Source organism: Protopterus annectens, chromosome 4.part0, assembly GCF_019279795.1.
Source record: "Protopterus annectens isolate FY-2018-M chromosome 4.part0, PAN1.0, whole genome shotgun sequence".
Classification (NCBI taxonomy): Eukaryota; Metazoa; Chordata; order Ceratodontiformes; family Protopteridae; genus Protopterus; species Protopterus annectens.
In genome coordinates, this window is record NC_056733.1 from 361,676,657 (window position 1) to 361,690,475 (window position 13,819).

The 13,819-nt window shown below is 38.2% G+C and overlaps 1 pseudogene; it reads left to right on the top strand.

Moving 5' to 3' along the window:
• Positions 1-848: 848 nt before the first annotated feature.
• Positions 849-13,819, top strand: part of LOC122800253 — a 54,493-nt pseudogene continuing 41,522 nt past the window's right edge.

The window sequence follows — 13,819 nt, forward strand, 5'->3', positions numbered from 1 at the left end:
ATATCTTTCCTTCAACTAGCCTTTCCAGAGAAACCTGACACAGTTTTTAATTGTTGCTAATTATAGGCAGACTGGGTCTACTTCTTGCATTTTTCAGCAATTTTCCTCCTTCTTAACTTACTAAGGGTTTTGAAGGTACAGTCTGAGGTCAACCACTAGGTCTGATGGAGGCTTGGAATTAAGCAATATTATAGCTAAAGGGTAAAGCTGGGAAGGGGATGGGGTTTGGCACTGCCCGTAACAGGAGTGTGTCACATACTGTTATGATGTAATCTGGATGGGGATGAGGTTTGAAACTGCCCATGATGGGAGTGTGTCATATACTGCTGTGATGTAATTTGTATAGGGAATGGAGTTTTTCACTGCCCATAATGGAAGTGTGTCCCATACTGCTGTGATGTAATCTGGATAGGGGATGGGTGATGTAATCTGGATAGGGGATGGGCTTTGGAACTGCCCATAATTGGAATGTGTCACATACTGCCAAGATGTAATCTGTATGGGGGATGGGGTTTAGCTCATGCTATTGGGCTGCAGGACTGCAGCCCCCCCCAGCTGTAAAACAAAAAGAAAAGAAAAAAGAAAAGAAAATAAAAATAAAAACAAATGCAAGTTGCAGAACATCACGCATGTGCACTCGCAGCATTTTCCGATATCCGGACTGCTGGTGAACCAGTCTGGAGCATGCGCACAGAATCCAGACTGTCTCACCAGCAGTCTGGATTAGGAATACAAGCATTCAGTAGCAATATCCCAGAAGTCTATGCAGTTACAACTGAATAGACTGGAAGGGGATTGGACTGCAACATCCGCAGGCTGGGTAGCACCCAGCTTGCTCTTGCAGGCTTATGGAAGTGTTTTATGGATGTTTGGAACTGCAGGACTTGCTCTGCGCAAGCTATGTGTTTTATGGAGGTTTGGAACTGCAGGAAGGAATATCTCAGCGTGGTCTTTTACAGACATTGGAAGAACTGCAGGAAGGAATATTTGGGTTTATTTTAAGGTATGGAATTATATTTGAGCTCAATGTGTGAGTGTGTGTGTAAAATGCCCTAGTTGCTATATAGTGGTGGGTAGAGAACCAGGCTTGAACTGTGTACCTTGGGCCCATGTGGCAACAGCCTGAATTCCCTACCCACCACCATGTCTAAAAACTTTGCAGATTTTTGCGTCATATTTGTTCTGTTCTGTTCATCATAAAATCTGTGGTGTCTGTATTTTTCTGTCTTTATACAGTCAGTACTGCAGTGGTGCAGTGGTAGCATTGTTGCCTGACAGCTGCAGGTTCTCTGGTTTGATTTTTGGTTAGGGGTGCCTTCTATGTGGAGTCTGCGTGTTATCCCTGTGTTTGTGTGGGTTTCCTCTTGGTGCTCTGGTGTTTTCCCATCTTACAAAGACATGTGTCTGGAGTGTTTCTCCTTGGGCCTCTGTTGAAAATTTGCTTTTGTTCCAAGTCAGACTTTCCTTGTTAACAAATTTTAAATAAATAAAAGTGACAAGCATTTGAATTTCAGACTTCATATTCTTCAGAAAGTACGCAACCATTTATTCTAGCAATTTTCTAAGTTTATAATATGGATATTTGAAATATGCCCCTGCTTTTTGGGACTGTATTCCCCCATTATTGGCTTTGTCCAGGTTTTTTGTGCTAAGGTTGAGAGCTATGGTAAGAACTGAACTCACTGAATATGTTTGGGGGCTGTATTCCCCCATTAATGGCCTTGTCCAGGTGTTTTTTGCTAAGAGGTTGAGAGCTATGGTGAGAACTGAATTCACTGAATATGTTTGGGGGCTGTATTCCCCCATTATTGGCTTTGTTCAGATGTTTTGTGCTAAAAGGTTAACAGCTATGGTGAGAACTGAATTCACTAAATGATAGCCATTTAAGTTTCAGTCTTCCTCTCTTTCACAAAACAGCTGATTTGGCATAGTGGTATGTTTCTCTAACTGTTTTTCACAGGGTCCTAGGTTCAAGTCTTGGCAGTGAAATGTATGGTGGTAACACAGCATTTTATTCTAGCAACTTTTCAACATTATACAAGCAATGTTTAAAATATGTCCCTGGTTTTGGGGCTTTTGTCCCCTGAATAAATTTTGGCTTTTTCCAGATTTCTTGCGCTGCAAAGTTCAGAGATGCAGCTGAGTGTTGAGTATATTTTAAAAGGAGCTGAGAGCAGCAGGGGAACAAAAGTTTAATGCTGCTTATGGTGAGTCTGCTTGCATTTTTAATAGCACAACAGGTAGTGTATGCGCTTTTGATGCAGAAGGCTGTGGGTTCTACTCCCACAGTAGATAGATGCATTGCTGATACTGTACTATGTTGCAAAGGGGGTGGATGCTGCAGTCCTTTTTGGTGAAGATACTTACTAACTATGAACCTGTTATCAGTTTGCCATCCATTCTCTATTGCATTATTACTAGCTTATCAATTTTTAGTGTAACATAGGCAATGTATTTCTCAAGGGCAACAGGCACTGTATTTGTAGATGAAACAATGAAATATAAATTTGTTTGCTAGCAGCAACCTCTTAATTAGTTGCAGATCTCTTTAATGTGGAATTACTTAGATGACATTTACTTCTTCAGAAATTTTGCATATTTACTGATACTGGTGGACTGTAGAAGTTTGAGTAGACTTTTATGATGCAAATGTTCTGAATTGGGCAGTTTTGTCATTATTGGTGCATGCATTTTGTTTATTTGTTTATTGGAAAAATCTTCAAAACAAATTTAAAATGCCCTCTAAAACTGTACTGTATTGCATAAGGAATATAATTTAATACAATCAGGAAGTTGTATCAAAGAGCATGTGTATGTTTCATGTGCAAGGGGCCTGTGATTTGAAAGCAGCCCAGAGTTAATCTTTATCTTCCACTGGCAAAATCTATTTTCTTTGAATGTGGGTTTCAATGCTGTTTCAATGAATGTGAGTTTCAAGGGCAGAGAAGTTTTAATGCTAAGTCTGTTTTCATTGTGAGACTGCATTGTGTTGTTTAGCAGACACCTGAGGTTGAGAAGTATGACAAATGTGTCAGGGCCATCACAGTCAGCCAGAGACATTTCAAATTGTGACATACTTGTTGCACCCCACTCCCCCATGTAGTGACTCTGGATGTGTCCAAGCAAGGCAAGGAGGAGTTATGCAGTGTAAATGTGCCGAGTATCCCCTCATCCAAGGTAGACACAAGTACTACAGTGGCTTTTCATCTGTCCTTGATTTTGTAGAATGTTCTGATTTCTGTCATATTTTATACTGTTGATTTATGCTTATTATTATTCAGAAAGTGCCTGTTGTTTTGTGTTTAAGTAGAAATGCTTTAATGACCATCAGGTAAGCTTGTCTGAGATTGTAAGATGCAAGCAAGCTTTAATAAGCATACTGTTAAAGAATTGCCAACATTGAAAGCCTTTCTGTTGTTGCCATGCAGATAATACTTGCATAACTAGATAACATATAAGCCTTGGGTATTGAAATGCATATGACACTATTTGTAATAAAGGACAGAATTACATTATTTTAAGAAGCGCGTTACATTTGTTGGAGACTTGCAGTCATCTTTGCAGGCTTTACCTGTAAACTAAACAGAATGCCACTCTATCATGTGTGGTCCGTAACCTGTGCAGTAACCCTTTAAGCAATATATCTTGAGCTTGTTTCTTGTTTGTTTTTCATTTTTTAATTTGATCATGTTTTCCTCATGAAACAAGTAAATAGTTGTTGTCAGGCAGCAGGTCTTTTTTGGATAAGAAACATTTTTACAAGTGGGGTTATCACAGAGATTGTTACTTTCAGCCTGTTACTTGGTACTTTAATAAAGCTGAATATAAATTATAATTAGAACTGCAGTGCAAGGAAAAGTGGTTTGAGTTGAGTGCTGCTTGGTTTTCTTATACTTGATTTTGACTGCTATTGCAGTAATGTATTTAAAAAGTAATTTATTTTTTCATGCCTCACAACCTTTTTGTTTCCATCTCGATATTAAGTAAGCTGTCATACAGTCGATGCATTGATATATATGTTTTTCTTCTACACTTCACATTTTGTCTTGATTGGACTCTCATAATGACGGTTTGGCACCAAGGGCAGCGTATTTAATTAAAGTTACAGTTTCTGTGGTTTTGAGCATAGCTCCTCCCCTTTCGAGTTGGCCATGCCCCTTCCCATTGACCCCACCCCATTCAGCTGTCTCCTGCAGCCCACCTTTGATTTGAAGTCACCAGCCCCCACTGCTGTCCATAATGGGATGTGTCACATACTGCTATGATGTAATGTGACAGTTAGTGGAGAAGATTAAGGCAATGATCTATTTTACGTCCTGTAGTGCTGACTTTGAGTCTCTCAGCCTCTATTTGCATGGTACATGACTCAAAGCAAGTCATTTAGCCAGACAGTTCTCAAGGGAATTGAGAAACTGGGCTAGACACTTCAGTAGTCTTATAGCCCATATGCCTATTAACTACCTATGAACCTCTGAATGTGCTTTACAGTGAAGATGTTTGCAAAGTTATCAACATTATGTAAAAGTAACATAATCAAAACTATACAATTCCTTTTTAAATGAATAACAGTGACAAACATTTGGCATTGAAATGCTTTATTGAAAGAATTTTAATTTTAATAAATCAATTGCTGTTGGCACAAGTCTGCTAATCAGGTTATTAACCAAGCTACACATCCAACCAGCAACAACTGATTGGTAAAGATTAAGAATCTCCTAGGAAATACATTTTATTAAACTATATCAGTTTTGTTACCTGAAATTCCTGAAGGTTACCCAAAACAAATGACAAATGTTTTCCAGGTACAAGAGCCAACCTTTGTTCTTAAAGCTAAAGTTCCCACCACACACACATATTTCACAAAGTGGCAAGTAGCTAGCTCATGTGATTCATAGGTTGCCTAACTTAAACTTTAGCTAAGCACAATGCATTAAGGAAAGGGTAGTGTACACCCTGTGAGTGCTGATATTAGAGCTTCAGATCATTAGACCAAGAATGCACTTTCCAACTTGTTGATGGTTTGACCCCTTGACATAAAACAGGGGTTCCCTGCTAGAGCTAAACCTGCCCACCCTGTGTCTGATTGCTTTGATTATTTTAACCTGTTTACAGGAAAGCAAAATATTTTGAGAATATGCTAAATATTATGATGTACCTACCACAACAAAATAATGGGTCTATATCATATGAGCGAATCGCATAAATTGTGAACACTCATAATATCAAACATACCGGACCTCGAAGTGCTTTTTCTGAGATCGCGGTACAGTGAAGAATGGGATATTTGCCCTTTCCTCACTTTAGTGTGATTTCAGAGCTGTAATATATATTTAGCGGAGGTTGTGGGGGGCACAGCCTGCCACAATAAGAAGTTTAAGGTCTGGTTACTGATTTTTCATTAGTCAGGGTATTCTTCGGCACCAACTCTACTTTCATTAAACACACACATATATACACACACACACACACACACACACACACACACACACACACACACACACACACACACACACACACTCACGTGTGCACATGTGTATGAATGCAAACAAAAAAGTTTTTGTTTGGGCACTGATTAATATATGTTCTGTGCATTTGGTCATAAGTGATATCTTTCACATGAGTTACTATTTACACTGGCTGCTAATAGAGCTAGGTGACCTGAGTTCTATTAGCAGCTTGAGAATCTATTGGACCTAGTTCAGCAGAAGTGCAGATCGTGGCCATCCAATGTCATAACCCCTCAGATGAGGGGTTGTGACATAAGGGATAGCCTTGAGATGGGCATTCTTTCATCAAGCTACATGTACATTAGCCCTTATTGTAGACACTTTACATGCATGCACAAGCGGAGAGCATGTTGCAGGTACTCGACCCTTGCTGGAGAAGGGGTTAAGGCCCACATCACATGACATCATATGTCCTAATTGCTGACAAAATGTCTTTTCCTCCAAACAGCTCTTCCACCTGTGCTGGGGATGCTCAATACAATAGAATGAATAAGATGTAACCAATAGGGAGACATCTTGATGATCAGCAGGCACAGAGGCAAAATGTAGGTAGAAAAAATAATCTAAGTATTTTTCCCTTTGGAGTTGTTTTGTTTTATGTAACTTCACTTATTTTCCTGTGACAACACTTTGCCCTAACATGAATGTCTCTCTACCTGCTGAATAGTGTATTTTACACTTTTACTTTGTTGTTTTATGATTTTGTCTATATATATATATATATATATATATATATATATATATATATATATATATATATATATACTTCTCTAGAATCAGTTGCTCTGTACTTGCTTTCTGTTTGTTAGAATCAGCTGCATATGTTTCCCTTGCTGTTCCAACTTTTGACACCCTGAGCAGATTAGTGCTTGAAAAAGGCCATTAATTTGGGCAGTGCAACTCCTTGGTCAAAATAAATAAAGGCATGCATACATACTTACATACATATATACATATACACATACAATGCATGCATGTATAAACACACACATATAAGCATGCATAGATATATGCATGCATACCTACATCTATACATACATCCACACAGATACATGCATGCATGCATACAAATATACATAAAATATATTTCATCTGGCTTTGGTAAGTTGATAAGGACAGTGAAAGCAGACATCCCTGCTTCTGTACCAAAATTTGAAAAAAACAATTACTAATGTAAGGGTCACAGTCGCAGTCACACAGTACTCAAATTATTCTGGGTTTCAGTTCAAGCCCAGATGCACAGTGGAGTGTTTATTTGCAAATTAATTGAATATGCATTTATCTTGCTGGATGAACTCAATCTGATGTATGGGTTCATGGTTTAGCAAGCACAGAATTTCAGTGTTAACTTGCAGAAGAATTGCTGTGATGGAGTACCACTAAGACGATTAAAAAAAAAAAAAATTGGACTGATAAGCTACTAGACCTCCTTAGTGTAACTGTTTTGCTTTTAAATCACAGCATCATCTAAAGGCTGTGGTATTCCTGCATAATGGATTTATGTTGTCATCCTGTGCGTCTCTGCCTCACTATCTGTTCAGCAACTGTTGTCATGTTCTCAGGAACAGGATATATGCTATGAAAACATTATAAATTACTCTGTATTGGACTTCAAAAGACATCCCATTAATGTTGCTTGGTGAATTGTTTACTGAAAAACAGTGTCTCCAGATTAACTGGTTCTTATCTTTTAATTAACTACAGAACAGTCTAGACCTCTAATTTATATGAATGAGCATACTTAAAACCACACATTTTCAAATATGGGTTGACAAGGTATTGTTAATTTGCTCATTTACAGAGCAGAATGCATGGAAAAGTGCTTGATCTATTGTTTGTATATTTGTCTGCATGTTTGTGTAGGGGGGGGGGTGAGGAAAATGACATTCTAATGTCTGTGCATGTTTTTCTGCATATAAAGTAGCAGTTTATAAGGCTGCAATGCAAACTATTCAGGATGAACAGAAGAAGATTCAGGTGACCGTTAAGAGATGCGCACAGTGAAGGATTGAAGTCAACAGTGCCCCGCACTACCTAATTACAACATGCATAACCTGACAAGCTGAAGAACACAGGTACATAAGTTGGTAACAAATGCATACAACTTTCTAATATAATTTTGGAAATGATGGTCTATCATCACTAGGTAAAAGATTAACTGATAACATCTTATGAAAATAAATGGGGAGGTGAGGGACAATGAATTGTGTAACTGAGCTGACCATAGTCAAGAGTGCAGGCTACTAACATATTAGGCATGTAAAATATTTAAGCTATACTGAGAGAAACAGTGGTTCAACAGACACTGCTGCTACCTCTCAGAAAGAGGTTTCTGGGTTTGATTCTTGGGTGGGGTGCCTTCTGTGTGGAGTATGGGTTTTCTCCAAAGACATGCATTAGGCAGTTTGGACACTCTAAATTGGCCATAGATGTGAATGGCATGGAAGAAGAACTGTGGCATGGCTAGCCACCTGAAGATGTGAATCTTGGCTCTAAATGATTATCACTGTTGAAGTGAGATCCTGACCTTATGTGGAAAAATGGGAAGAAGGGGTAGAGGATAGATAGAAATAAAGAGTGTTTTACAGATCTTTTTAGTAGATCTCTGGAGTCAGATGTGGTGCTGCAGTTTTGTTCCGCACTAATGACAACTAAGCATGGTGAAGAAGTATAACTTTAGCAGTAACATGGTAATGTTGGTACAATGGTGGCAAAATGACCAACCTGTGGAAAGGGGTGGAGTTAGGTTTAATTAAGGTCTTTGAATGGAGTCTTTCAGAAGTTATCATTCTGACGAATGCTATTTAAAAGTACCAGAAAACTCAAAGTCTTACCTTTCTTGGGGGGCTGACAGGACAGTATCACAGGACTGCTACAAAATCTTCTAGTTCACTTCAGTAAAGTGTAAATCCCAAAGCTAAAACAGAAAACAAGAAATTAACTAAAGCACAGTTTCCTAAAAAGATGCTAAACTTTATCCTGAAAACGCACTTCTGAAGTATAACCGTATGTGTATTTGTGGGTATGTCCATTTCCACCAAAAAACTTAACAGTGTTCTAAATCTCACAACCACAGACATTAATGCAATATTCTTATTTGTCTGAACTGCAACTTGGTGTTGAAATAACCTTCAATATTTAGAACAGTTAAGTGCTGAAGCCGCGGTGGTGCAGCAGTAGAGTTGTCGCCTCACAGCAAGAGGTTCTCCCATTTGATTCTCAGCTGGAGTGCCTTCTGTGTGAAGTCTGCATGTCCTCTCCACATTCGAGTGGTGTTTGAAAGACATGTGTAAATGGGCATGCCTTCGTTGAAGGTTGGGCGTCGAGCTGGCACCTCGGCACTGTAAAAATCTACTGTCAATCATTAGCGGACCGGAGTTCCGCTGTGGTGACCCCTAACTGGGAAAAGCTGAAAGAAGAAGAAGCTTTAGAAAAGTTAAGTAGTGATGATATGAAGGTTGCAGTCCCATCTATGAGATTTGTAGGGGTCTTGCTTATATAATAATACCACTTTATTAACCAAATAGACTCACTAGATACACAGTCCATTTTCAGGTGCAACCTGGGAGCAATATATGGTTAAGTGATTTGCTCAATGTGAAACAGTAGACAAATGAGGGCTGTGGGACTCAAACCCTGAATCAGAGCTCACAGCCTTAACTATCTGCACCAACTGCAGTACTTCAAATGGTGTTATCAAGTTTCATTAGTAGCAACTGATAACAAAATGACTGGGTAGCCATCGCTGCATATCTTGACAAAAATGTGCACAGCAAAAGTGCATTCTTTTTAGATGACATAGACCCTTCTGCAGAATGAAGCCAGTTAAGTGAGAACAGCACATAAAGGAATACCTGAAGAAAACCTGAAGGATTTATTAGAAGTTTGGGGTCAATGCTATGAAATATATGTGCATGAGTGTGCATGCATGATTGCATGTATGTGTATGTATAAATGTATTTATTTATTTAGTCTATTTGATAATCAGCATACTCTAACCAACCCATAAAGTCCTCAATTTCAGAACAGTCACGAGGAGAAAAGCTCTTTAAAATTTAAGCATAAAAATTACAGTAATAGAGGTAACATTCGGCAGCTTATGAAAAAGCAAAATCATCTATAGCAGTGAGTATATTTATAATTTACTAAAAGAGAAAAAGATAAGAAAAATTTGATAGAATCAAAGATGTTTACAATATAAAGAAATACGTGAAAAGATTAGCTCGTAGTGCATTATACTAACTACAGGAGAACACAATTAAGATGTCGAAGAGGTGTAAAATAGAATTATCTACAGCAGTGAAAAATATACAGACAGGTTAAAAAATAAAAGTGGAAAAGATATTGAGGAGATGTGCTTGTCTGAATGAGCATGAGAAAGTACAGATCCAGAAGTTGTATAGATAGTCTTCAGAATTTGTTGAAAAATAAATCCTCAGTAAAAGAATACAGGGTGTAAGTAACATGTCCTGTGCGGAGGGCCTCAAGGCCCTATCCCTCTAGTCCGTCTCCTACAGGCTGTTGAGATCTATGCCTGGCATGCAAGCATTGCCTGACTCCACTCTGTTGGACCTCCTGCATATCTGCAAAACAAACATCAAAGAATTACCCATTCTAAAGACTTAAACCTTGCCTGTGATAGCAATAGGACCTGCCGGAGAGACAAGTATGTATCCCAAAGACTACCCATTCTCTGGAATAGGCTCCCCATCGATGTGAATCAGAGTTCTTTTCTAACCCAATTCAAGTTTGACTTGGACAATTGGGTGGGGAACAGGAAATTCATTCCTGGTTTGGCATGTATGTCACTAATGGACATGGGCAGCCTATAAATGGTTCATCTCCCTGGTCCCTGCTTGTCAATGTTTCATCTCCCAAGGCTCTACTTACACTTTTCAAGGGTACCAGAACTTGTCAGAGCTTTGGGATGAATGGTTAGGCTTAAAAAGGCACTTGTGGTCATTAGCATAATATACACCTATGAACGTAGGAACCTATAAAATATTGTTTGCCTCAGTGAAAGAGGGAATGTCTTTTATTTCCTAGATATACATGAGGAATATAAGGAGTAACTGAATTAATTAATGAATTGTGAACATTTTTAACCAAAAGTTGTTTTTTTTAAGGAGAGTACCATTGCAGGACAAAATTAATGGAAGAGCATTTGTCTGGAGAGAATTGTATGGGCTACTTTCAACTGTCAGAGAATAAAGATGTTTGGAAATTCAGGACAGGTTAATTCTCGAGTGACAGACAATGATGGGAAGAATTAGGCATCTCGGATGCAAATTATTAATTTTATTATAACATTCTCCTAAATTTTTAACAATGTTACTTTAAAGTTAGTTTGACAAGGTGAACCATAAAGTAAGGCAGAGAGTGGGTAGGTAGAAGTTATACTTATCTGAGAGTGTGGAGTGAGAAAATGAGTCTCTAAAGGGAGTCTGTTTTTTGATTTTTTTTAACTATGTTATTAATATGAGAATCAAATTTTAGTTACTCATTTAGGGTAACTCATAGCAGTTTGATTTGGGAGGTGACTTCTAGGTGAATATTTTGTTGTTGTAATAATTAAGAAATGAGATTTGTTATCTGACTGAGGCTTAGGGTGAAAAAATTAAATTTAGTTTTACTTGGGTTTAGAAGCATATGAGATCCATTGATAAGACTCCCAAGAATTGATTGAATAGTTCAGCATCTGGGAACATATGTAGCCAGTAATCTGGCCTTTGATCAACATGTGGCCAAAGTGGTAAGCAAGTCATTCGATGTTACCCAACTTAAATGTAAGGGCATGGCATACAGGTCCAAGGAAGTCAAAGTGCCACTTTATTCAACCCTTATGAGACCCATCATTAAGTATAATTCTCCTTTCGGCATGTACCTGATCAGACATATGCAACAGCTGGAACTCCCACAAAGGCTCCTTACCAAGAGAATCCAGGGTATAAGCACGTTGTCCTATATGGATCACCTTAAAGCTTTATCTCTATGCTTGGTCTCCTAGAGGTGATCTATGCCTGGCATACAAGACATCCCCGGATCCAGTTTTGATGGATCTTTTGCAAATGTGAAAAACAAACAGTGTCAGAACCATTACATTTGAGGATTTAAATTTTGCTTGTTACATAAATAAGGCACATTGGCAAGTCAGATATATGTCTCAAAGGATCTCTATGCTCCAGAACAGGCTCTCCATACTTGTGAAACAGAGTCCATCCCTAACCCTATTTAAACGTAACCTTGACCAATGGATGGGAAATCAGAAATTCACCCTTGATCTGGCCCCCATGTCTGTACAGGTTTTCGCAGAAATGGCACCCATGTCTTTGATAGACAGAGGCAGACAGTAATCAGTACCTCTCACTGTACAGATTTTCACAGAATGTCTAGATGTTTTTCTCTTATTTTTAATCTGTTCCTCATAAAATGTTGCTTTTCTGGCCAATCATTAAGGATTGAAGTCAGAAAATAATGAGAGACATATGAGGTTTGGACTTCATACACTTCAGAAAATTGGTGCTAATGCAGAATCTCTTATTCTATCAATATTTTATATTTGTAATAGCAATATTTAAACATTGTCCTTATTTTTGAACCTTTGTCCCTCTTTTATTTAAGACTTTGTCCAGGTTTCCTGCTCTAAGAAGCTGAGAGGTATGCAGCAATGCCCAAGCTAACATACTCCCCCATATAACCTCTAGAAACATTCAAACCAACATGTCTCTGATAGATTAATGCCTAAACTAACATCCCCCCATAACCTTTAGAAAGTTCCTAACATACCCCATTTTAGTAAACACTCGTGATATGTAGGGACACAATTGGGGTAGATTGAACAGCTAGACTTATAAAGGACATGGTGATCATTAATCAAGTATAAACCTATGAACTTTTATGAGCATGTGAGAACCAATTTTGTACGAAATTGAAAGATTCCTGTGCCAGAGTTCACAATAAGGAAAATGAAGAAGTAGAGCAGATTAGAGTATCATCATCAGTGTATTGGATAAAGTAGCATAAGGTAGAGCTGTAGAGAGATTGTCTATGCATAGGTTGAATAGTAATGGTTAGTGCCATTTTACTGCCTATATACAGTTGATGAGATAGCTAGAAAAGCAATGCAGTACTGAAGGGAAAATCCCAAGAAAGACAGGATGTGTAGTATTTTCTTATTGGAGGCAGTACTGAGCACCTTAGAGAGAGCTAGGAAGATGGAGGAAATAAGTCTCTTTTATTTTTCCTTTGTAGATTGTCCTAAGGAAAGATAATAGGGCTATAGTTGCACTATGGTAAGGATGAAATCTGTGTTGAGGAGAAGAAAGAATATTCTTACAATGAAGGTATTGAAGAACCTAGTTGTGGATGTACTTTCCCAGGATCTTTGAGAGGGGTGAAAAATGACAATCTGGTAAAATTGTGCATTTCTGTGGAATTGCCATCTTTGTGAAGGGGGTATTGAGGATAGTTTCATTAGTGAAGTAATAGTAGTTTCTCTATGGAGCAGTTAATGAGTACAGAAATTTGGTAAGAAAGAGGTTTAGCTGAAAGTTTTAAGTACTCAAAAGGGAGATTATCAGGGGTTAGATTAATGGGCATAATTTGACAAGTAGTCTTTTCAATATTTTTGTTTGAATTGACTATAAGGTGAAATAAGATGGATTTGTTGGAGGAGGAGGATGTGAATGCAGGGTAGTCACTTGAGGGTGGAGTTGTATTTGAACAACAACGTTTTAGCCAAGTTTTAGTACCAGCAATAATATGATGTACATTTGTGGAGTGTGTTGCGAATTTAGGTGTCAAATTCTGGTACTAAAAATTATTGAAGGGAGTACAGCTTTGTTTTATATTATTATATATGTGCAAAACAGCTGCAATAAAGTTGAATAAAATATAGTATAATAAAGTCAGGGCTGTTAGCTGTAGATGGTGTGATGTCTTACTCTCTGCAGTCATGAGAACGCATTAGAAAACTTACTGCTTTAAGGATACTGATCTCCCCAACTGTCATTACACAAAAGGTTCAGCTTTTTTTTTTTTTGTCACTGTAGTGCACTCTCAGCGATTACTGTTACTTTGTGGAGAAGGGGTGATACAAGGTGCAAACCCTTTAGTAACTCTCCAGGAAGCAGAATGGAAGAAGAATGGATGGTTCTTCTTGCTGTTAGACATAATTCAGAAGATTTTATTTTGCGGGGTCTGAGCTCCGTTGGATCGGTGCATTTGTGTACTTGATTTATAATTCAGAAGATGCATATGTTTGTATTTGAGTGTAGTGTATATATTGGGAGTCATTGGATTTACAGTCTGCA